This window comes from Mustela nivalis, assembly GCF_964662115.1.
Source record: "Mustela nivalis genome assembly, chromosome: 2".
NCBI classification, from domain to species: Eukaryota; Metazoa; Chordata; class Mammalia; order Carnivora; family Mustelidae; genus Mustela; species Mustela nivalis.
Window position 1 is genome coordinate 52,148,208 of NC_139021.1, and position 24,257 is coordinate 52,172,464.

At 41.4% G+C, this 24,257-nt stretch overlaps 1 protein-coding gene across 6 annotated transcripts in view; it reads left to right on the top strand.

Annotated features, from left to right (window-relative positions):
• The window catches only part of PAG1 (phosphoprotein membrane anchor with glycosphingolipid microdomains 1), a 139,727-nt gene that overhangs the window by 72,835 nt on the left and 42,635 nt on the right, over nt 1–24,257 (top strand). For 2 of the 6 annotated variants that reach the window (XR_014308499.1, XM_082719438.1), the window contains exon 3: nt 8,780–8,872. The gene's annotated coding sequence lies outside the window, so the exon portion shown is untranslated. Of the gene's footprint in view, nt 1–8,779; nt 8,873–11,302; nt 11,450–11,887; nt 11,910–13,622; nt 14,015–24,257 lie in introns of those variants that run through there. The other 4 variants (XM_082719440.1, XM_082719441.1, XM_082719442.1 and 1 more) reach the window with 4 other exon arrangements.

Sequence of the window (24,257 nt, forward strand, 5' to 3'; positions counted from 1 at the left end):
CTTTGATAATGTGGAAAGCTACCAGGAAAAAAAACCAGAGCTTGAATGTATCCCCCTTTTTTGACCCCACAGGCAGAGCCATTGCCTCAGGCCAGCCCAAACAACAAAGCCAGTTCTTTAGAACCTCAAGTGGGAGGGGTTGGGGTCCGGAGGGGGGTTCCCTTTTTATCCTGTGCTTACACTGCAGTCTGTACTGGGACTTCTGACAGTGATCAGATTTCTATGAATTTGGGGATTTCTCAAAAACATACTTGGGGAACCTTCAAGCTAGTGTTTGACCCCACATCTTCCTCAGCTTCCTGGGAGAGGTGCCCCTACCCCCACCCCATATGTCCATACCCATTGAGACAGCTCCCGGGAAAGCTCAGTGATCAGGGACTCTCCAGCCCCACTATCCCTTGGTGATCCCAAGGCTAGAGAAAACAGAAACTGCTGCTCACTGGGAAATGTCTAAAGGCTCATCTGAGGCTCTGAGAGACAGGGAAGTGTGCCTAGTGGCTGCCCAGTTAGGTACCCACCAGGAAACACAAGCCAAAGCTATAGGCGTATGAGTGGCAGCTTAAGTTCCATTCCGAAAGACAGCTTCCCAGATAAAATAGATGGAAGAGACTGGAGTAGTGTTTACTTTTTGTTTTTAGCAAGAAAATAACACTGAAAGGTGAATAAGGGAATGAATGAACGAATGAATGACCTCTTTAATAGCCCGGTTTGTTTGTTTGTTTAAAGATTTATTTATCTACTTAGAGCAAGTGTGGGTGGGTGGGGAAGAGGGAGAGAGAGAATCTCAAGCAGACTCCACACTGAGCAGGGAGCCTGAAACGGGCTCCATCTCATGACCCTGAGATCGTGAACCTGAGCAGATACCAAGAGGCAGAAGCTTACCAACTGAGCCACCCAAGTGCCCCTAAATTGTCCTGTTTGTGATTCCATGTTTATCTACGTTGCCTAAAGGAGGATGTTTTTCAATATTTATTTTACTACCAATTCATTAACTAGTAAGTAGAGGAGTCAAGTTATATATTTTCTGTTCACTAAAGCAACATGTAAGTTCCAAAGCTAATCTTTTTATTATTTGTGCTACCTTGCTTTATGTTTAGATGTTGGAGAAACATGCAACTTTCCCTCAAATATATTGAATTTGTGAATTGTAAACTACTCTGTCTTTTACCAAGAAGAAAAGATTTTTTTTCCCTGTTGTGCGCTTTGGTCATTTGATTTTTTTCTCTGTTAATCCTGAAACTGCAAGGAATTCAAGTCCAAGCCTTGCTTGGGATGCATCTTACAGATAAGGCTTATAAGAAATAGTGTCATTTTAAGCCTCTTTCCAGGTAATGGTCTTACAAAAAGAAGGTTTTTGCTAGTAAAATGTCATTTGTTAATAACTCAGTGTATCGTAACTGTATCTATGCTTACCTGGATCCTGTATATTATAGATAGCATGAGGATACATCCTTAAAAGATTTTTATCATTAGGTCCCCAAAATTCAAGAAAAATATGTTCTCCTTGGAAAGGGGATTATTTTTATTAAACCACATCATTTATGAGGATTTTCAGAAAGAATCATTTTCCCAGTGTCATACTTACATCTTTTTGATGCCTAAAAATTTTTGATTTTTTTTTTCCTTTTTTGTGCTTTCATCTTATCTTCATAGTGGCCTCTCTCTGGCACCTCTGAACTTTCTTTCCCTGCCTCTTCCATTTTTCTGTACTCCACCAAGAAAATTAACTCCCTGAAAATACTCTTTTCTTAATGGACTATTGCTTCACATACCTCAAGGATTTCAGCTGTTAGAACATGTGAGAAATGGGGCAGGAGACATCAGATAGCATGAGAACTAGAGCCATTCACACCGAGAATCCCAGGAAGGCTGTGTGAGCTGAAGCAGCTGGGGGGATGGGGGAGATGGGAGGCACAGCTGGGAAAGCTGGCAAGAAAAAATGGCCAGAAAACACAAGGGAGCTTAGCGAGGGGAGAAGTGCAGCCCGGGAGGTTGAGAATACTGGGATGAGGGCGGGAGAAGTATCTGTTGTAAATTACAGTTTTCCCAGATTGTTTAGGATATCACAGCCCAGATACGTTGGCTTTAGCTACCGTTTTAATTGCTATACCATTGGGCATATTCAGTATTATTTTCTTGCATGATTATGGTGAAGGACTGAATATTGAAATTTTCATGGGAGGAAGTGTCTGTGCTTTGAGGTTGATCTTTGTTATATAGACAATTTACTAAACCTATCCTAGAATTCAGCTGGATTAATAAGAAATCACAGGCATTAGTTTATAGATATGTTTGTGGTTTTTAATACCCAAAGTATATCAAATCGCTAACATTTATCATTTGGACAAATAAAGGGTAGATGCAATTAGCTAGATTAATAACTGGCTTGGTGTATATATCCAGAGGGAACTGATGAATAAATTGCTTGTTTCCTAGAGAAAGGTTTCTGGTATTTGAACCCAATCCTGTCCATTCGACATTAGGCCTCAGTTGGATATAACTGTGCAAATGCATGGCCCAAAGCTGAGAGAGATGGCTCTATAATAACAAAGGAGATAAACAAAATTCAAGAATAACTTGACATTTAACTCACTGACCCAGATCTAAGAGGCGGAAATGGCATGGGGATGACGTAAGCACCTCATCGTCACCATCACCAATTAAATTGTAAAAAGACAGGAGGAAAGATTTGTCTTAGCAGCATCATATATGAAAGAAAGTTAGATTTTTCTTTAGTCCAGTACAAGATTCATATATGGCCAGAGTCTGATTAGTGTAGCTTCTGAAAAAAGCTTCTGTGATCACAGGTTTTCTGAATATCTATAGTAGAATCTGCACTGACACAGTAAGCGTCCTGTTCTCTTCCTCACCAACCAAGTGCTACGTCATCTGGAGACTTGCCTTTGAGCTTGGTCTTTTGGAAGAAAACCAAAAAAGCAGAAGTGTTGGCCCCCAGCATGTCTCCTCCTGCCTCCCCTGTTTCTTTCTCACTTGTTCCTCTCACATGCATCATCTTGCCCTCCCCGGGGCTAAGCTTGTTCTCACTGAAGCAGGAAACATCGCTGAAGATGTTTAAGCCTAGTCCCCAGGGCAGTGGAACACAGTACAGTCTTGCTCAGTGCTGGCTGAGTTGTGGGCTGAATCGTAATCTCCCATGCTGGGAATGGTATTGCCCTAGTGCTGACTACTGGGATGACCAGTGCTGAGTCCCAAGTGGCCTTTATTGCCACCAGGTGTTGGATCTCATATCCCAGGAATGACTTCCAGATTCCCATGATACTCATGCCTTGACCTTGCAAGTTTCAGCTCTTTTTCTTCCTTCTAAATGTCTGGGACAGAGTGTGTATTTTGGGTACCATGGTCTGTCTTGATCTTGTCAGGAAATCTCAAGAAATTGTGGCTCTTACCCTGAATCATTGCCCAGTAGCCAGATTCTGCAGCTGTGATTGGACCACAGAATGATCACGGATCCCTCTCCTGAGTTAACCAGCCTATCATGGCTCCCTGTTGATAGCTTTGCCTCCCTGTCATATCTGGTCCGCAACAATTCCCCTAGCACCACCATCAAAACCCACATAAGGACTGTTTCCTAAATCAGATCACTATCCCCTGAACATTGTGCTTGGTTACTGAGCCACTCCGTTAAGTTAGGCTTTGTAGCTGGACCAGGCTGTCAGCCTACTTTGCTGTTGTGAGCAGGCCTGGCCAGAGCCTAGCTCACTTCTTCCAGCCCCGGTGCTTTTTTAAGTTAGGGTAGCTGGTACCCAGAACTATATGCTTTAAAATGAAGAAGGGAAAGCTCAAGGGCAGGAGAAGAGGACCGTCTTTAAATAGGTGTCTTTGAGTATTTGAAAGATTGCCATGTAGGAAAATTATTGGACTTGTTCCGTATGGCCCTAGAAGTTAGAACCAAGACTCTAACAAGGTTGAGGCCACTAAATCACTAGGTAAAAAAGAGCCTTCCTTACCCCAACTCATATCGAACAGCATTTGCCAAAGACAGAAACGAATTTCTTCTTGGGAGCCCTTCATTATGGAAGGGATTCTGGCATTGGCTTGATGAGCAGATCTAAGTTTGGTTGGTTTGTTTCCATTGCATCATGGATAAAAGATAGTATTTACTTGGGTGGCATTTGCATGTGTGGTATGTTGTTGCGGTCACTTGCCAATCACGAGGGACCTGTGATCCAGCTCCTTTCCCTGTCTTCAGGGACTGTCAGGGAGAACAGCTTTATTATATCAATATGCTCAAATCTACTCTGATTTTTTAAAAGTTAACTCACTCAATCACTGAGTAGACATTCAATGATTATTATATATTAGACACTGTGATTCATTCTGTGCTCAGTACTTTTAACGGTTACATTTAACCAAGTCCTTTCATTATTATACTTGTGACCTGGAGGTCACAGACATTGTAGAAAGGGTTCAAGTATCAACTGGGTTTGATTTGTAGATCATCTTTAAATTTGAGAATCTTTAAGTGAGCGTGATTCTAGTCTCACAGTGAGTGGATAACCTGTCTCCAAGTATAGTTTTTGAAAGTCAAACATGAATTTGGAGTTGGGTTACTCAAGTCAGGGCTACCTAGTCTCTGTGTTTATCTACCCAGATAGCAGGCAGCTTTGCTGTCAACCTCCTTGCTGCTTCCCTAGGAGGGGCTCTAAAGGTATAACTTTAAAAAATAAAATAAAATAAAGCAAACAAACAAACAAACAAAACCAACCCAGAAAAAAAAAAAAAAAACACTCCTCTTCCTACACCTCTTCTCAGCAATGCCAGCTGGGGGTTGGGTCAGGCCATCTGTCAGGTGCATAACCCAACCCTCAGGGCCCCAGTGGCCCAGAAATTGAACTGTGCGTCAGTTTCTCTGAGTGGCTGTAGCTAGAACAAGGCTTCATGTGAGCAGGCCAAACGCATCATGAATTATCAGAGTTCACTTGTTTGAGCCTTTCTCTGAATGTCATCATCTATGTTAAGAACCTGCTAACAGTCCTAATGAAAACTCTGTCAGTGAACTAGGTACGGAAGACACGGTGCTGAATTTGCCGTTCCACTAACATAGTATGTGCGGGGAGGGGGGCATATTGGAGTAGACACCACGCTTCCCAAGTCCTGCAGTTCCATTCAGTGGAAGAAGAAAGCAACATGGACAGTATAGGATTTCTATTTGATTGGGTCAGTCATCGTTTGCAGTGACTAACTGCTGTCCACCCTCAGACATAGTCACGGGTGTGAAAGGAGGTCTGAAAAGACACGTGGTCCATGCAGAATGACTCTCCGGCTGTCTTCAGTTCAAACACGACGGCTGGCAGCGGATGGAGCCCAGTGATCATGCTTCACGGCAATGACTGCTGTGATTCCAGCTAGACTCACCCTGGGGTTTGCCATATTTCTTTCAGATTGCTCTGGAAAATGACAGACATTACAATGTGCACGTTTCTTGGAGTTTCTTTTTGGTAGCAGCTTTATTGAGATAGAATTCACATGCTGACATACAGTTCACCAATTTAAATTGGACAGTTTAATGGACAGAGTTGTGCAGCCGTCCCACAGTCCATACTTCAGATAGCAGCTCTGCCCCCACCCTTAGCTCTCATCCGCCTGCCTCCCCCCCCCCCCAAGGCAACCACTAATCCACTTTCTATCTGTCTGCCTATTTTGGACATTTCACATCAATGGACTCAGAGAGTATTTGGCCTTTTGTGTGACTAGCTTTTTTTCACTCCGCATGTTTTCAAGGTTCATCCCCATTGTAATGTGAGTCAGTGCTTCATTCCATCTAATTGGCCACAGACTATTCTTTGATATGGATATACCCCCATGTTGTATGTTTATTCACCAGTTGATGGATATATGTACTGTATCCACTTTGGGGCCAATATGAATCATGCCACATTGAGCATCCATACACAAGTTTCTGTGTGAACGTATGTTTTCATTTCCCTTGGTAAATACTGAGGAGTGGAATATATACCCATATAGACATATCCCAGTACCTACCTGGGACCAATGGTAACTCCTCTATTTAACTTTTGGAAGAAGAATGGGCTGTTTTCAAAGTGACTCCCATTTTACATTCCCCTCAGGAGATATGGGGGGTTCTGATTTTCTTCCACGTCCTCACCAACACTTGTTACCATGTACACTTCTGATTATGGCCATTCTATGGGGGATGAAGTGGTATTTCATCTCATTGTGGGTTTGGTTTGCTTTTCCTTGATTAATAATAATGATGAGCATCTTTTCGTGTTCATTGGCCATTGTGTATTTATTTTGAGAAATGCCTGTTCAGATCTTTTGCCTGCTTTTGATTGGGTTGTCTTTTTATTATTGAGTTATGAAAGTACTTCCTATATTGTACATAAAAGTCCTCTATCAGTTATGATTTCCTTGGATTTTTTCCCCATTCTTTGGGTTGTCTTTTAATAGTGTCCTTTAAAGCACGAATGTGTTTAATTTTGATTAAGTCCAATTGATTTATTTTTTCTTTTGTTGCTTGTACTTTTGGTGTCATATATATAACCCCATGGCCAAATTTGAGCTCATGAAGGTTTATCCCTGTCGTTTCTTCTAAGGGAATTGTTGTTTTAGCTTTTAAATGGAGGTTTTGATTCATTCTGAGTCAGTTTTTATATGGTCTGAGTTGAGGATGCAACTTCATTCTTTTGCATGTGACTGTCAGTTGTCCTAGATTTTGTTATTGGAAAGGCTATTTTTCCCCACTGAACAGTTTTGACACCCTTGTTGAAAATTAATTAGCCATTGATATACAGGTTTATTTCTAGATAGTGCTTCTAGTCCATTTATCTATATGTCTGTCCTAGTCTAGTACCACAGTGTCCTAATTACCTTGTCTCTTTGAAATATTTTTGTCATGAAATGCATATTCCAAAAATGCAAAATTATGTACGACTTTTATGTTATTAAAATAACTGTCAAGTTATATGTTCAATTTTCAAATTAGACTCTTTACTCCCACGTAGTAATAGAGCTAAGGCAAACATTATTTCTAATACATATTAATAAGATTTGGCATTTTAAGAAAATTATTCTTTTCATATCTTTTTTTTTTGTTTTTTTCCTGCAGCAGTTTGATTTAGATAATCCAATCTTGCTTCTATTTCTAACAAATTCAGGAGCGTTCTCTGGGACCAGCCATGATGGCATGGGGAAGTGGAGATGTTTACAGCTGGAATCCACATCTAAATATATCTGCAGGGCAGGGTTTCAGGAGGAGGTTTGTTGAAAATCTAATGAAAGTGCGAAAGGTGGTTTGGGAAGGGCCCTTGTCTGTCAAGCCCTCACCCAGTGAAGGCGCCCTGCCCTTTTAGTTTGCATGATTGACAGCGGAAAGACCTGGAGTCAGGTCAGAAGGAGACAGCCCATGATTGTGTGTCTTATTCTGGTCTTTTTAGACTTATTCAAGAAAAGAAAATAATAATAGCTGAATGCAGTGGCAAACAAAAGCCCGCCGTTTCTCCCTTGGTAACTGTCAGGGAAACAATAGATGTACCTTGAGACAGTGTAAATAATCTGCTGACTGTGCTGTGGAAGAAAGCTACATACGGTCTGTGATGATCCTATGTGACCCTAATAGAACCTCACTAGATGCAGGTCTAGAAGGCTCGTGTTGCGCTCAGTTCTTCATCTTCAAATCTGGAATCGTAGCTCAGTCCGTTAAAATAATTGAGAGGTTCTGAATCTTAGTTAGCAGCTAGGATGTTCCCCTCAAGGTGTAAGCTCATTCATTCCTTCTTCCCATCGCCCTCCCCTAGTCCTACCCCCCATGCTGCACGAACTATGGTGCCTTACATGAAACCGAGGTTCAGTTCGGGAGAGATTTGTGAGGAGATGGGGAGAGACGTGGAGAGGGAAGGGGGATGGAGGAAAGGCTGGGCACCAAAACTAGACCAAAACCATGGATGGAATGGGACCCGGCGCGCACGCAGATGAATCAGGAGGGAAGAGAAGGGGAGACACCCCAGTCATCCCCTCCATTTCTGCACGTCGTCTTCGTTCCCACAGTGAAGTGGGTAAAGGAACAATGTGGGATCAGAAGATCTGTATGTCATGTAGGTCACACGGTTCATGCTGTACTGAAGATGCTTCTTTTTTTTTTTTTTTAAAGATTTATTTGAGAGCACATGCGCCCATGGGGGTTAGGATGGGGGTATGTGATGCAGAGGGAGAGGGAGAGGAAGAATCTCGAGCCGTCTGTATACCCAGTGTGGAGCCTGATGTTAGCTCAATCTCAGATCTCCCTCTGAGACCATGACCCGAGCTGAAATCATGTATCAGGTGCTTAATCCACTGAGCCACCCAGGCACCCTGAAGGTGTTCCTTTTTGAGTAAGACATTCTCATAATTAAATCATAGCTTACTTTATTTAAAAGCATCAATCTTAAATACATCCCTCGTTTTATCCCAAATTTAGGTAACAGATACTTGAATTTTATTATTAACTGCAATAAGACACAGATTTATTTATCGTAATATTACGAAAAATATGGAAAGAGCAAGTAAATTGATGAGTGTTTGATCAGACATGAACTGTTACGTTGGAGATCATATTTTTATTTATTCACTACTATTTGTAGTTTTCCTCGAATTTGCAGCTTGCTTTGCTTGGGAAGGAATGAAAAGCTCAATGTTTGGCCCAAATTTACTCATGTTTTTACAACGAACTGGACAAGTATCTTTGACAGTCTGTATCCATCTGCTTTTTTTTTTTTTTTTTTTTTTTTTTTACCCTAGTTTTCTTTCTTTTTGGTTACAGGCCAAGCAGGAAAAGAGGACTCTCGCCACCACATTTCAAAGGGAGTCCACCACCAGAACTTTGGTTCCTTATTGGGACAAACATTTCTCCAAGGTAAATACTACCATTGTTCAATAAGGAGGCCCCTCATTAGAATTTTCAGGGCGCAGTGGTGCCGCACACAGGCTTGATTGTTGCATCTGACAAGCCTCGAGTGCCACGAGGGAGGGAGGGGAGAAGTGAGTGGAGCCGAGGGATATCCCGGAGAACGGAGAGCAGAGCGCCCTCAGAATCCGGGGCTCGCGGAGTCACACTACACGTGTGTGGGAGGAGGGGAGGCAAGGGAAAGCGGTGCTTTTTTCTTCATGTTAATCTCTCTCTCTGGCGTTCATGAAAACAGCAGCCAGTGTGGTATGATGATAAAAATAGCATTTTTGTCTTCTATGGGAAACGCGTGGTACAGTCCTTCCTAGAACTTACAATCCAATATGTACTATATTCATGTCAGAAAGGGAAAGAAAACAGAGTCGTAATATTTTACACCAACTAAGACTTACAGATGTGGAAGATTTTAAAGAAATCCATGTGCTCCTTTCATGAAAATTACCTACTAAGTAAGGCTGTGGGTGGTCGGTGACGGGGACTTCCCATCCTTAATGCCTCTTCTTGGGGGAGGAGAAGGCATCCACGTGGAAGAGAGAATGGGAACATGAGAGAGACGTCAAAGAGGAGTCTGTCAGCACATACTCTATGTTTCAGAGGAGTAACTCCGGGCGCTTTCTTTATGAATCATGAGCTTAGCGGGAGTAAAGGCTTAACAGAAGCAGCTGAATTCGTTGTCGGCTTTAGCATTCATGAATTGGCTGCCACTATTTTAACACAAATTGCTGTGTCATTTCTGTGAAGTTCCCCTGTTGCTGCTCAGTCTGTAGCCAAAAGCTGTTTTTGCTAAGCCCTGAAATTCAATCTGATAAAGCTCTCCTTCCTTCCTGATAAAGATACCCATGTTCACCACCCACAGAAATGCAAAAATATACGATCCAATTTAAAAGAAAATAAACTTGTCAGCTTTCTCTGTTTAGCAGTTAATATATGGCCGACATTACTCAGTGCTTAGCTCGCCAGAATGTGCTTTCAGATTGGCAAGGGGCGAGTAATGGGTTCCTCGTCGTCAGTCCTCGTCCTGGTGGTTCTTTTCGGAAGGGGCTGGGTGGGGGGAATGGAAGCTGTACATTAGAGGAGAATTCTGTGATACTATTCATTGTCTGTTCTGACAGAGAAGACATTGTTTGTTCACTGTAATAGGCTTGGCAGGAATCTGTGCTGTGCATACAGAATGGGGGAAGCAGCACTGGAGAATATCAAAATCCAAAGCAATAGATTAGCTTAGAGATTTTTTTAAAAATATATTTTAATAGCTTCTCATGACTGTAGGTGCAAGTCATAATTTAAGGAAATAGTTTTCCTGCAAGTGACAGTTTTCTTCTTCACCTTTCATTATGCGTGTATTACATAAAAAAGGCTTTAAGACAGCAGTGTGCCTATTTAAATACCGTGGTAACAAGAATTACAATCATGAAGTTTATAAACACACCAGACCTGCTTGGAGATGGTTCCCTGTGCCTTAGCATTCACGTCAGTGGAAGTGAATAACAACCTCGGCACCCGCTCTGGTGATGCACGGAAGCCAGTGTGAGCTGCCTAAGGTGAGAGAGAAAAGGCGCATTAAGTGATGTGTTTGGAGGTAAGAAGTCCACTGCCAGAGACGGTGCGAGAGCGAGCCATGCCCCAGACGTCCACAACCTTAAAGTCAACGACTGTCAAAGTGAAGGTGGAAAGCAGTGTGCAAACCCTGCCTTGGAAACTGAGAGCGAAAAGAGATCTTGTCAGGCTGCGGTCTGCTGTGTTCACAGAGCACATGAGCTAGACCAGGGGAGCTCCAAGAGCAGGTGTGCTGGGGCCATTCCCAGCCAAGTTCAAGGGCCCCTCATCCTTGTGCTCCAAGAGAGATTTCTCATATTCCTCAGGCTTAGCTTGTATTTATCAGAACTCTGTGTATAATTTTATAAGAACAATATCCTATAAATTACAACATTTCTAAAATTACAGTTGTGATGATGTCGGTGCACAGTCAGTCATTAAATGATTGCAAACCCTGCTTGGATTTTTATGTAACCTATAGAAGGATCTGTCTTAGATGCCTAAAGCCAGTCTTTTCCTCTGCTACTTATGATATCGTTCAGGTACATTATCTGCTTGGTTTTTAAATTTCTTAGTCTTTTAAAATGTGTTTGGCAATCTTTTTAAAAATGTGTTTTTAGAACTCTTAAAAATATGTAAATATACATGATGGTATTTTCAAGGAAATACCAAAGGAACCAAGTACAATTAACCAAGATGTTACAAAACTGTTTCCCTTCATTGCTTCAATATATTGGCACATTTATTTTTGTCTATTTTAAAAGTAGTTTTTCTTTTATCATTTTTAACAACCACATTAAGGGCTAGTAAGGGAGATAAGGCCGGTTTCGACTGCTCCTGCAGGTGTCCCTTGGAGGCGCTGCGGTGGGAAGGCAGGGGACCAAGGAGCCTCAGAAGACAGTTTGCTGGATTATTGCTGGTCTATCTGTGACTCGGCGGCCACATCTACTGTCCTGTTGTCTTCCTGTCATTCTGCTGCTGGAACCCCCGGTAACCACCGTTTTGGAGCCCTGATCATTAGCTTGTACCAGTGACCTGGTCCCGGAGAGCCTGGCCCTCAGCCTGCCACAAAGCTGTGGGAGCTCGCAGGCTTTCGAAGCCCGTGTGTGTGGCCTCTAGAGGCAGGATCATATAGCCTGGTCTGGCTTCCTTCACATCCTGGTCACTAGGGGACAAGGAGTATCTTGGTCTTAAAATGAGGAGTTGCAAAGGGCTTGTTTCAACTGTGACAGCTCATCCTTGTCTGTTGGGAAAGGAAGCATACATATATCAGTGGGGGCACATGGGAGTACACGCTTAACGACACTATTTTCTTCAGCAAACACTTAAACTACACTTACTGTGGGACAAGCAGGCGTCTAAGCACTTTGCAAATACTAACTCATTTAATCCTCTGCTTTCATTATTATTATTCACATTTTACTGAAGAAGAAACTGCAGCTCAGAGAGGGTGAGTGACTTGCCCGGGGATCCACAGGTAATGAGGGCGGATGGCATGTGCCTGCCGGGGGCGGGGGCTCTGCGCCAGAGTCCAGGCATGAGGGCTTTGTGCTCCCCAGTCGCAGGTACCTCCTATACCAACAGCAGAGTTTGCTCCATGGTCCTGTCCCTTTGGGGTCTGCCATCCCTGCAGAAGCGCACACAGTGTGTTACATTGCTGGGTTTTGAACTGTACACCTCTTGCCTCTTGGCCTTTTCAACAGGGAAGAAGAATTTTTAATTTCTGTCCTTGTAGATTCAGAATGAGTACAGGTTCGTGCTGTATGGTCAAGCCAGGGTTCCAGGCACTGCAGCCCCTGGCTGTCAGGGGGAGCTGTACCCCACAGCAGGCCTGCGGACGACCTCCCCAGCTGCGCTGGGAGAAGGACCAAGGGCCATGCTCTCCCTCTTCCTCAACACCTCTTTCACCGAGTGAGTCCTAAACCTTTTGATGTGCTCCAGCCCCGAGGCCAGCGGTGCTGGGCTTGCCATTATTAAGAGCAGCCACTGTTCAAGCTGATATTTCAATAAGATAGATGTTTGACCATTCTCCTCTCTGACCTGCTGTGAGGATTTAGCTGCCTCTAGGAGGTCTTGCCTGACCCCAGTACTTCCCAGAGAGTGGTGTTAATGGGTGCAGCTCCCTTCCACCACTCCGGAAAGAGAAAAGAAAGAGGGTTTCATTAATGATCAGCTATGTTTGAGAGATGTGGATTAAATGAAATTAAATTGATGTACATATTGCAGGTTTCTCCAAATTCTCTTGTGACTCTGCACAGCAAGATATAGAGTGCAGAATTTCCTAAATGTTTTATTCTGCCAGATGGGGAGAAACATCTGGCAACACCCCTTTGAGCAGAGCTGCCTTGAGAAAAGGAGAGACACCAGAACAGGTCATAGAAGGTAGTCAGGTATTGAGGAAAGATCAGTCAGCTACATTTGGGATTCCTGACTTTCACTCCGTCTTAAAACCAGTAGTCACTGGGACCTCAGCGCATCAGATTTCTTATCCATAAAATATGGAGGATAGAACTGGATTATCTCTAAGCTATTTTCATCTTTGTGAAAAGCTGACAATCATTTGTTTGTGTCCTACCTGGCTCCAGAAGGACTTTTAAGAATAAGGCACGATATAGAATGCATTAAGACAGAGTAAATTAAAAACAGGTGGGGGTAAAATGAGGCATAGGGAATAGAAGGTAGGAAAGACAGGAAGGAAGGAGGTTAGTATGCAGAATGAATTCTGTGAAATCCTTCATGGTGGATATGAAAGTGCCTTGGGGGTCTGCGCCAGAGTCCAGGCTTTTTTTTTTTTTTTTAAAGATTTTATTTATTTATTTGACAAACAGAGAACACAGTAGGCAGAGAGGCAGGCAGAGAGAGAGAGAGAGAGAGAGGAGGAGCAGGCTCCCTGCTGAGCAGAGAGCCCAATGCGGGACTCGATCCCAGGACCCTTAGGATCATGTCCTGAGCCGAAGGCAGAGGCTTTAACCCACAGAGCCACCCAGGTGCTCCTTGTTCAGTGCTTTTTGATGAACAGGTTGAAGAGAGAGGAACTAGAATCATAGTTTCGGGATTAACGTTTCCTACGCTAAAAACAAATGTTTGCTGCAGAAACGGTTCCCAGTTTTGAGACCAGTTTTTTCTCATGGTTTTTAAATTCTATGGCCTTTTGGTCTTTCAGGTCAAGATTTTGGCTCTGTGTCAGGCTGGTGCCAAAGAGATGGGCTGTCCATAAAAGTGCCTCACAGGGAGCTGTGCATACATCGTCCTCATTGATGAAACCAGTACACACTGTGGAGCCGCTCTGCCTGGGCACATGTGCAGGCATCTGAGTCTCGCTCAATTCCCCGGACTCTGGAGTGTTCCCCAGAACCTGGAGGGCTGTGTGATGGGAGGCCAGCGGGCTGAGTGGGACGGTGTCTTGGGCAGAGACCGTTTGTGTGACCTTCCTTGTACAGCATCGTTACTTCAGTTCTGTTTTCAGGATGCCCATCCCCTTGCCCCCCACCCACATCTGACTTCCAACCCTTTGTCTTTGCCTGGATCGGGATCTACCTGCAGCCTCTTAATAAGGTCAGAGATGTCCCTGGGTCTTTCACTGTTAGGGTGCTAAAGGTTCAAATCCAAGTCTTCTTTTTAAAGTCTTAGTAAATAGAATGATTACTGAAATATTTTTAAAGAATATGATACTGTTGGAGGACCTCATAGAGTATAGAAAGCTCTTAGTGACAGTCAGAGAAACAAGCATGTCATTCAAATGCTGCAAGCCCATGGCAGCTTTCATTAGTTTTGATATTTAATCACATATTATTACTTTATGTAGTGGCTAGCTGACTGGTGAGACAAGAAACACAAGAATTATCAATGTCATTCTAAGCTACAGTCCTCTGGACAAAATTCTTATATACTTAGCATAGTTTTTTTTCCTAAACTGGGTAGTAGTTACATGGGTGTTTATTGTATCATACTTTCTGTAAATCTTAAATATCTGAATATATTTGGTAAGTTTCATATCCGCTTTTTGGAATATTGCATAAAATTCTATGTTAGAAAAAGTAGTAGTGACCATCATTCAATTCAGCTTTTTATTTATTAGAAATAAGTATCAGCCATACCCTTAATATATGTGTCCTCATACACCCATTGGCAAGCGGACAACACAATCAGAATGGACAAAATAGAGATATTTATTGCAGAGAAATGCTTGCAAACAGCAGCCAAAACCTTTCTATCTTGTCTTATTGTTTTATAAGTAAACACAAAAATTATCGTAGGTCGATTATGTTTGTCCAAAATGGTAGCTACCTGAACATTAGTTAATGAAAGCAATTATTATCTGTTTTGATATTGTAACATATTAAATATAACTTGGAACTTATGTATTTGAAACATATATAAAAATATTTATATATGTGATATATATGTCATATGCCTGTATGTCTTTTCAAAAACTAATCTGCAAATCATGCATTTTATTCTATAATTAATTTAGAGTAAATTGAATAGTACATCACTTGTTAAATAGGAAACACTCAAGGGGTACCTGTGTAGCTCAGTCAGTTAAGCATCCCAGTCTTGGTTTCAGTTCCGGTCATGATCCCCGGATTGCAAGATCGAGCCCCATATTGGGCTCTGTGCTGGTTGTGGAGCCTGCTTAAGATTCTCTCTCACCCTCTGACCCTCCTCCCCTTAAAAAAAAAGAAACACTCAAAATAGAATTATTGAAGTTTATATGTGAGCATGATAATACAAACTTTAATAATAGTATCTTGTCTAAAATCAAAGAATTGTACTTGAGTCACCTCTTCCTTATATACCATAAAATTTTTAATCCAAACACTTCCACTGGAGGCTTGCGAATACATACTTATGCAGGTCAAAGCAGGAGAAGACTTGAGTGAAGCCTGGACAGGATGTTGCAGTAATTACCTGTAGTCAGTTTAAAGAGAATGCTGCTGTTCTGGAGTAAGTGGTTGGTAATGAGATAATATGAGGTATGGTGAGGTGCAGAAAGAAGATCAAAGGCCGACAGTAGAGTCAGTTGATTGGAAGAAAATGTTATGAAACCACTGTTGCCCTGCCTCCCTCCCCCACCCACCCCCACTACATCACAGGTGCATCTGCTGCCATTTCCTGTTCCGTCTCTCTGGGAAAGTCAGCCATTGCCTCTGCGAGCGGGTGCTGACCTCTGATATGTTACACAAGCCCCTGTCCTGTTGATGTTCTCTTTACTTGTTGTAAGATATACATTACGTATGTATACTATGTTGAAATACCAATCATAAATGAATGGCATGTCCCCTATTTATTGTTCATTTTACACCAAAGAGTGACTTGTTCCTAAGAAGCCCTATTTTTCTTAATCGGGTTGCATTTCTTAGAGTTGCGTTTCCTTGTGTTCTTGGATGTTGGAGCATAATTTGTACTGTCTTGTTAGATAGCGTCTTAGTTTTCATGTTCTGACTTCACTATTTTTTTATTACAGTAAATTTTACATCTATTACATTCAAATGCAGCTAATGAGTTTCAAAATCGTTTCAATCAGCATCATCATTTTCCAACAATCTTAATGTTGCTTGACTCTTCTAATTGTTAATTTAAAAATCCAACTGTCATCGGAGTAACTACTCTTTAATAAAACCTCGATAAAAGTCTCATGAAACATTTCTGTGGATTTGACCTAAGGAAAAAGAAATATACATAATCGAAGTATCTTTTGTATTTAATTAATTGGTATAAGCTACAACATTTCTCTGTGTGTTGTAACTAGCTTTCATTTTCAAACTTTGGAAGAATGAGTCATTTGTACTAGGAAGTAGATGTTAAAGAACTATGTTTGGCAACTTGGAGAACATTTTTAGCATTTGAATTTCCCTATTTATAGTACAGCATCAGGCAGAGTAAAATGTTTGGCATTTCTATAAGGGATGCAAACTCTTTAACATTCTCTGTTGTGATCTAACAATTCATTTCAGAGTAAGATGAATCAGTCTTGTTTGGAAAATGTTTTATACAAATATTGGCAAGGAAACTGTAACTGCATTTCTGTGGATTTTAAAAATGCAAACTCCCCTAAAGTAAATGATGACAAATTTCACAATATTATTGCTTTCTTCTGCATTACTGTAGTTCTATGTGAATTGCCTTTTATTACTTTAAATTCCACACTACTCTGTCCCATTCCTTGCTTTTTAGATTTTTGCTAACCCATGTTGAAATCAGAGACCATGTTTCTAGGTCCCTCCAAATACCAAGTTCTTTTTAATCTAACCTTCTATTCTCCACAGTGTTTTTTGCATTATTTAAATTCTAGATTACTTTATTAACATATGGCCTTTTCTCTTACAATTAGACAGTATGAGAACAGTAATTTATAGGGTTTTGCACTTTAAGTGGCCGAATAGAGACATTCATATTCTCTCTCTCATTCTCTCTTTTACATATCCCCCCACACACACACAAAGTGTTGAACTAATAAAAAATAGTGCAAACTAAATGTAATGTGCTATCCTCGATGGGATAACAAAAAAGGGACATTAGTGAAAACTAAGAAAATCTGAATAATGCATGGACATTACTTAATAATAATGTACCGGGATTGGTTCATTAGCTATACAAATGTACCATGTTAATGTACAAAGTTAATAGTAGATTAGAAAAATTACAATAACTATATTTATGGCTAATGTATTAAACAGTAGAGTTGACTGCAGTCTGCTCTGTGATAAGAATAATTAGGGTACAAAGTGATAACTGTTCCCTTTTTGCCAAGGTCCTTTTTGAATATAACCCTCTGTAGCAGACTTTGGCAAAATCTGGGGCCAGATCCAGCCAACCACCATTTGTGTGGGCCTTGAACACACTCTGCTATGATCTTGCCTGTGCCCCTTTCCAGAAAGCTGAGAGGGTGCAGGCTCAGGCTTCCTGGGCTGGATTCCCAGCCATTTGGTTAGGGGTTTTATTTGACTTGTTTAACCTCTCTGGACTTCATTTTCCATTTCTAGAAAATCAGGAGGTCACATCAGATTTTTCTCTTCAGTAATCTGTGACTTAGAGCCTTTCTACTCTGAAGGTGCACTGGAAGTCTGTGATTGTAGCTATGGAATTCATTGAAGATGAAATTTTGGCACTGAGCCAATTTGCATGCGTTATTATACTTTATAGCATAAGATTAATATTCATCATTTTTCAGCACTTTTGAATTCTGCCAAAAAGGAAATAGTCCCTGAAAATAATACTGTTGCCACATGAGGGTCACTTATGCATTAAAAAGACAAGATCACAATGTCTTAAAATACCCACATTAGATCTGAACTAAAAATCATATTAAAATATTAAATTTTACTTTAATTTGTGATGGTGTACACAAAAGTACATATAAGGTACATTTCAAACAAAAATTTTAGGTTAATGTGCTTTTGGATCATATACTTAAATGATTAAGTTTGAATTTATTATTTAATATAATTTATAGTGTTATGTGGCATTCTAGTTAATGATAATAAAATTTTGAATACCTAATTATTCTCAAGCCATTTACAGACATTTAAGATCCTGCCAAGTGTCCATATTATGCTTGTTGAGTTAATCATTAGGAAGTTACTCATTCGACAATTATTTCTTAATTCCTTTTGAGCCAGTCATTGTCCATAAGAAGAAATTAGTTTCTAGCTCTAATATTTCAGTGGTTTATTTTGATTAGGGGAATATAAAAAAAGAAAGTTTATTTAGGTCTGCCTTGAAAGTTAAATCAAATAATAACCACTTGATTGGTGGAGGCACTCTCAGGAATGGCTGAATAGTGATTCTCAGCTTTGACTGTTCAATAAAATCACTCAAGGGGCTTTTAAAAGTCCCTCTGTGCAACTTTTACCCCAACCTAATCAAGCCAATCTCTGGAGTCATTGTTTTAAAATTTCCCAAGTGCTTCCAATACACAGCGCAAGTCAAGAACTCTTAGCCTTAAGGAAGAGTGAGGGAGGGGCACCTGGGTTGCTCAGTGGGTTAAGCCTCTGCCTTCTCCTCAGGTCATGATCTCAGGGTCCTGGGATCGAGGCTCACATCGGGCTGTCTGCTCAAGCAAGGAGCCTGCTTCCCCCTCTCTCTCTGCCTGCCTCTCTGCCTACTTGTGACTTCTGTGTGTGTGTGTGTGTGTGTGTGTGTGTGTGTGTGTGTGTGTCAAATAAATAAAATCTTTTAAAAAAATTTTTTTCATTAAAAACAAAACAAAAATGGAGGAGTGAGGGATGCCTCTTGCTAGGATCTTTATACAGCAGAACTCTCCCACCCTTGGAAATTGGGTGACTTCAGTAGCTATGGGTCATTTAAAGAGTGAACAGTAGTCCTCTCATGTCCATGGGGGGCTTGGAATATGTCCAAGGAATATGTCCATAGGGGACATATTCCAAGCCCCCCATGGATGTCTGAACCCACAGATAGTACAGAACCCTGTCTGTACTATGTCTTTCCTACACATACCCCCTGTGATAAAGCTTAATTTAGCAATTAGGCACAGTAGGAGATTAAAAAACAATTACTAAGAGTAAATAGAATGATTAAAACAGCATGTTATAATAAAAGTTATCTGAATGTGGTCTCTCTCAGAATACTTTACTGGACTGTACTTGTCCTTCTGGTCATGATGGGATAGAATGCCCATGGGATGAGCTGACATGACAGAATGCATTCTGACAATGACAGAAGCATCATGATGTAACGTTAGGCTACTACTGACTGTGTGACAACACATCAGGGGGCCATGTGTTTCTGGACCCCGGATGGCTGCGGATAACTGAGACCGCAAAGGCCATACTGTGGATAAAGGGGAGAACTACTGTAAACATCCAAAGAGAAAGAAGCTTGCCTGATTACAGAACAAAAGCATGTCCCTTGCCCTAAATCTTCACCTCGCAGATACCAGGAGAGTCTGCCCTGATTTTGAAATTGCCTGCCCCAGCACTACAGTGTTTGCTTTGGCTCTTGTTTTGTGTGGCACTGTAGTTCACATGCAAGACCAGTGAGAACTAGCATTTAGTGAGTACATCTGGTGAGTTTCAGGCCCTGTGCTAAACACCATTCTGTCTCACAGCCAGGACCAAAAGAAGCTACTCACTTCAAAATAAAAAGTCAGAGTTTTGTTTTGTCAGAGAAGTTGTATCTCAGTGTAATTGGATATTTGATCATTTATTCGTCTGTTCAGACAACATTTGTTGAATTTATGGGCTGTTCCAAAGTAAGTTTTTAAAGTACTTTCAAAGGTTTAAAGCATAAAGGATCTGTGTGTGTTACCTTTTGCTTCATTATAAGATTAGTGGCTTAAATATGACCATTTATGACTTCTGCTGTTTGCAGTTCAAGCTGGACTTAGTTGGGCAATTCCTCTGGTCTCAACCAGTCTCCCACACACAACAATCCTCTGCTGTGGTTTCGCTTTGCTCATCTCAGCTGGCTCTCACATGTCTGGGGTGTGGGCTGGACAACGGCTGGTCAAACCGTGGTCCCTGTGACCTTTCATCCTTCAGCAGGGCTCGCCTGTTCCTCCTCACATGAGGGAGTTAGGGTTACCTAGAGAATGAATGCAGGTATATAAGGTACCCTAGACCTGATCTGAGAACTGTCACTGTCATGTCTGCCATGCTTCTTGGCCAAAGCTAGTCATAAGTCCAATCTAGATCCAGGGCTCGGGAAATAGACTTGATCTCTCGGTGGATGATACCAAGAAGTCCTATTACGAAGTCCTTTCTTTTATAAGAAAGAAGGAGAGTAATTGTGGTTATTTTTGCAATCAGGTCACAGGTGAAAACCCTAATTCTGTCTTGGGACGTTAAGGGAGGTGTCTGGGAGATGGTTTGAACAGGTTCAAACCAGGAAAACAAACAGAGCACTGGAGGTGAAAGCAATAGCAGAGCAGACCTGTCAAACTGCAGCTTCCTTAGTGAAAAACAAAGTAGAGATTGTAAAATTTCCCAGATGGAGGAAATATGTCCAGTCCAACACAGAGCATGTAGAAAGCACTCAACATGTACTTTTTCATTTACATTTATGTCATTTACATTAAAAAAACAGTACAGTGTGGGTAGGCCCATAAGACAGATGTAATAACGTGAGAGCTTTACAGCTTTCCATCTGAGTGACCTTAGACAAGTTACCAACTTCCATAGCTCTCTTCAGTACAGTGAAGAGAGTAATGCTTTTTGTATGTTAGTTTTTGCTATGTAACAAACCGTGCCGCAGTTTACTGTCTACTTGGCTCTGGTTTACTTGGCTCCTGATTCTGTGGGCTGGACCATTATGGCCGTTCTTCTGTCTTCAGTTGGGCTCGTATATATGTCTACAGTCAACTCTCAGTCAGCTAGGTGTCTGCTCCTAGCTGGGGTGCAGTGAGGGTGTCTGGTCCACATGGTGCTCATCTAGCCAGCTAGTCTGGGTTTACTCACACAGAGGGATCTCAAGAGTGAGAGCAGAAGCATGCAAAACTTATGGTCTAGGTTCACAATTGACACGCTGTTGCTTTTTTTTTTTTTTTTTAAGATTTTATTTATATATTTGATAGAGAGAGATCACAAGTAGGCAGAGAGGCAGGCAGAGTGAGAGAGAGGAGGAAGCAGGCTCCCCGCTGAGCAGAGAGCCCGATGCGGGACTCGATCCCAGGACCCCGAGATCATGACCTGAGCCGAAGGCAGCGGCTTAACCCACTGAGCCATCCAGGCGCCCCATACGCTGCTTCTTGATGCATTTCATTAGACAAGGCAAGTCACAAGGGAAAGCAAGAATTAAGAGTAGAGACATAGGCAACATTTTTTACTGGAAGGACCTATGAAGTCAAATTGCAAGCAGTGAGGATACAGGGAAGAGAAGAATTGTAACCATTTGTACAGTCTTCTACCTATCATTCACAAAAAGCCTATGAAGAATAAGTTAAATGTAACTTGATTTTTCTAGGTGAGACTCTAAGTTAAAAAGCATCTGGCAAATGGTAGATGCTCCATAAAAAGAAGCTATTAACTTTTTCTTACATACATTAGAAATCAGATTTTCAGCCAGATTTCTTTTAGTTGCCTATTTTAAAGACTATTAGGTGAACCTCCAAATGGTATTCACAAAGGTTAAATAAATGTTATGCTTTCTTGCTGTGTTGCACAAAGATGATACAAGTAGGGAAAAGCTCATTGCCCGTGAGTGCATGCATATCTTGGCTTAGAATTCAGGTTGTGTGTCACCTGATGAGGGTGACAAACCAGCAGTGGAGCTAGGCATTTTCACAGCTGCCCAGGAGAAAGACATGCTTAATAAGGGTCAACTCAAGAAAAAAGTTAGAGACAGTAAAGCATTATATTTCAACTCAAAAAATATTAAAGTCCTTTTTAATGGGTTAGAACTCATTTTTAAACCTATGCCAAAAAAAAAAAAAAAACCAGCCTTAATAAATCTTTATTGATTTTTTCACTGTTGTGTTTTAAGTATTTTCACAAAACCAGCTAACCCCCATATTGTTCCAGATTGATCCATAAACTGCTCTTGGATCCTGTGAATTCGATTCAATGGAGATTTATCTATCTGACAGCTAGAATATCTCTAATCAGTGATGTGAACTGGGTCCCAGAAAAAAGACTACCTTCTTTAAAATAAATAGAACATCAAAGGTTATTCAAGAACGTGTAGTATAGAAAAATGGCACATGCTCACCGAGGCTAGTGTCTGCTTTTTTTACACCTGCGGTAATTTGAAGCTCCTCAAAGGGATCTCAGATGACCCCTGGGCTCTGCATCCCAAATCCAGCCTGCGTTCCCAGCCCTCCACCTCCAGAAGCCCCACAGCCCACAAAGGGCTGTGTCCACCTGCTGACCCTGGTTTCCAGGGGCTCCCCTTCCATCATATTGTAGCTCCTTTCATGATTTTAGGAAGTCCTTGAGGTAGAGAGATTAAGACCTATGGCTGTCCTCCTCTCTCTCACTTTCCTCCTCTCTGAGCGACGGGGGTGAAACTCCATAAGCCTCAGTTCCTTATTTTGCCAATAATGATTGCCCAGACATTTATGTTTACATGGTAGTTCCATCATACGGCTATTAACAGAAATGTCAAATCCCAGAAATTTAGGTCATCAGAAAGAAAAAGAATGTAAATTAAAATGTTCAAGACATCCCAACACAACCAGGTTTGCTCGTGGCCTTGCTTCTGCCTTTAAAGCCTGTGGGTCACAGCCATAATCACCATCCGGTCTCACTCTGAAACACGGGCGCACAGGCCATGCTTTCCATAAAAGCTTCAGTGCCCTCGCCATCAGAGTAAACAGTTTATTTGAACACTTGGTGTTTGTTTTTCAAGTATTGTTTTATGGGCCATGTAATAACGTCCCTTACCTGGTCCCGAGCATATGGTAATAAGTATTCATGGATGTGATTGTGTCTGTCTCTGCATGCCTGGGAATGATTTCTGCTTTATGAAATTCATGCTGGCAAGGACAGTGGTTTTTGTTGATACTAATAGACCATCTGGGGCTTGCTATTCTAAATGTGATGGCTCTGTTTATACATAATATCTTTAAGGGAAATTCCATATTTTTTGACATTTGCTTGCCAAACTAGAAGTTGTATTTGGGTTTCTGAACCCAGATGAGAGAATTTTACCCTTGCAGACCCAGCAAATCTCTTAAAATACAGCAATGATTTTTTATAAGTAAAAATTAAATGCAAATGTGCTGTCCTCAATCTCAAAATCCCTGGACATCGTAAGGTTTTTAGTTTGTTACTATAAAGGAATGTACTATATATTACACATTTTACATTGAGCACATGCCCTGAATGCTGTTGGAAACCCTAGTCACCCAAAAACCATCGACAGATTTAGTAAGTGTAATTGATTTCATTCTTCAGATTTTAGATGATTAGGAAATGTAAATATTAGTTCGACCTCATACCTCTATAGTATTCATGCAAGTTCTCACAGGCTGACACAGTGAAGGACCACCCTTCTTCTTCCTGTTAAGACCATGGAACTTTATCCCTTTTAGAGGATGCCATACCTTTCAGAAGGATGGCAACCAACACCCAACATGGAGGGTGGGGAGTCATCATTGACCGCAGTCCCCACCCTACTTGTTATTCCCCACCCATCAGGTTGAATGTCAATCACCACTAATTAATAGTTTTGCGCTGTGGTTTTCTTAAGGTAGCGTTAAAAAGAAAGCAAAAGATAGAATGAACAGGTTCTGTCTTTAAAGAAAAACGAGAAACATGTTTCTTTGAGAAAGAGAAACTTACTTCCTCGTGGTTAATATCCACCTGGCCTGCCTCAGTGTTTGCGGTACGTGCCAGGCCCCTGCGGCACTGGAGCTGGTGGCTGGTGGCAGCTGTGTGCTCTTTGCTTTCCTGGCTCGTTGATGAGAACTTCACTTCATATGAGACCACAATTTTTTAATACCACATATAGTGAGGAAAGACTATAGGATCTAGAGTGGAAGGCAGTGGAAGGGGATGGCTCCACTCTTTCCTAGTTAGGGTGGGTCCTTGTTAGGGTGGGTCCTAGTTAGGGTCTTGGCCATTGGCCAGCCTCTTAATCTCTCTGGTCTGTTGTTTCCTCAGCTTAAAACAACAATAATGATATTTTTAAAAGAAAGAAAAATAAACCCTGCCCTAATTTTCTCATAGGATTGTTAAGCTACTCAAAAAGTAAAATCTGTGAAAATGTTTGATAAACTGAGGTATTACACAGAAATAATGTGATAATAATAGCTGCTCTGAACCTGAGGGCTGAGGGAAGATGAAGGCTTCCGGGTCTTTGTAGATGAGGAAAGGACTCGGGTTGAGAAGCTCCACCC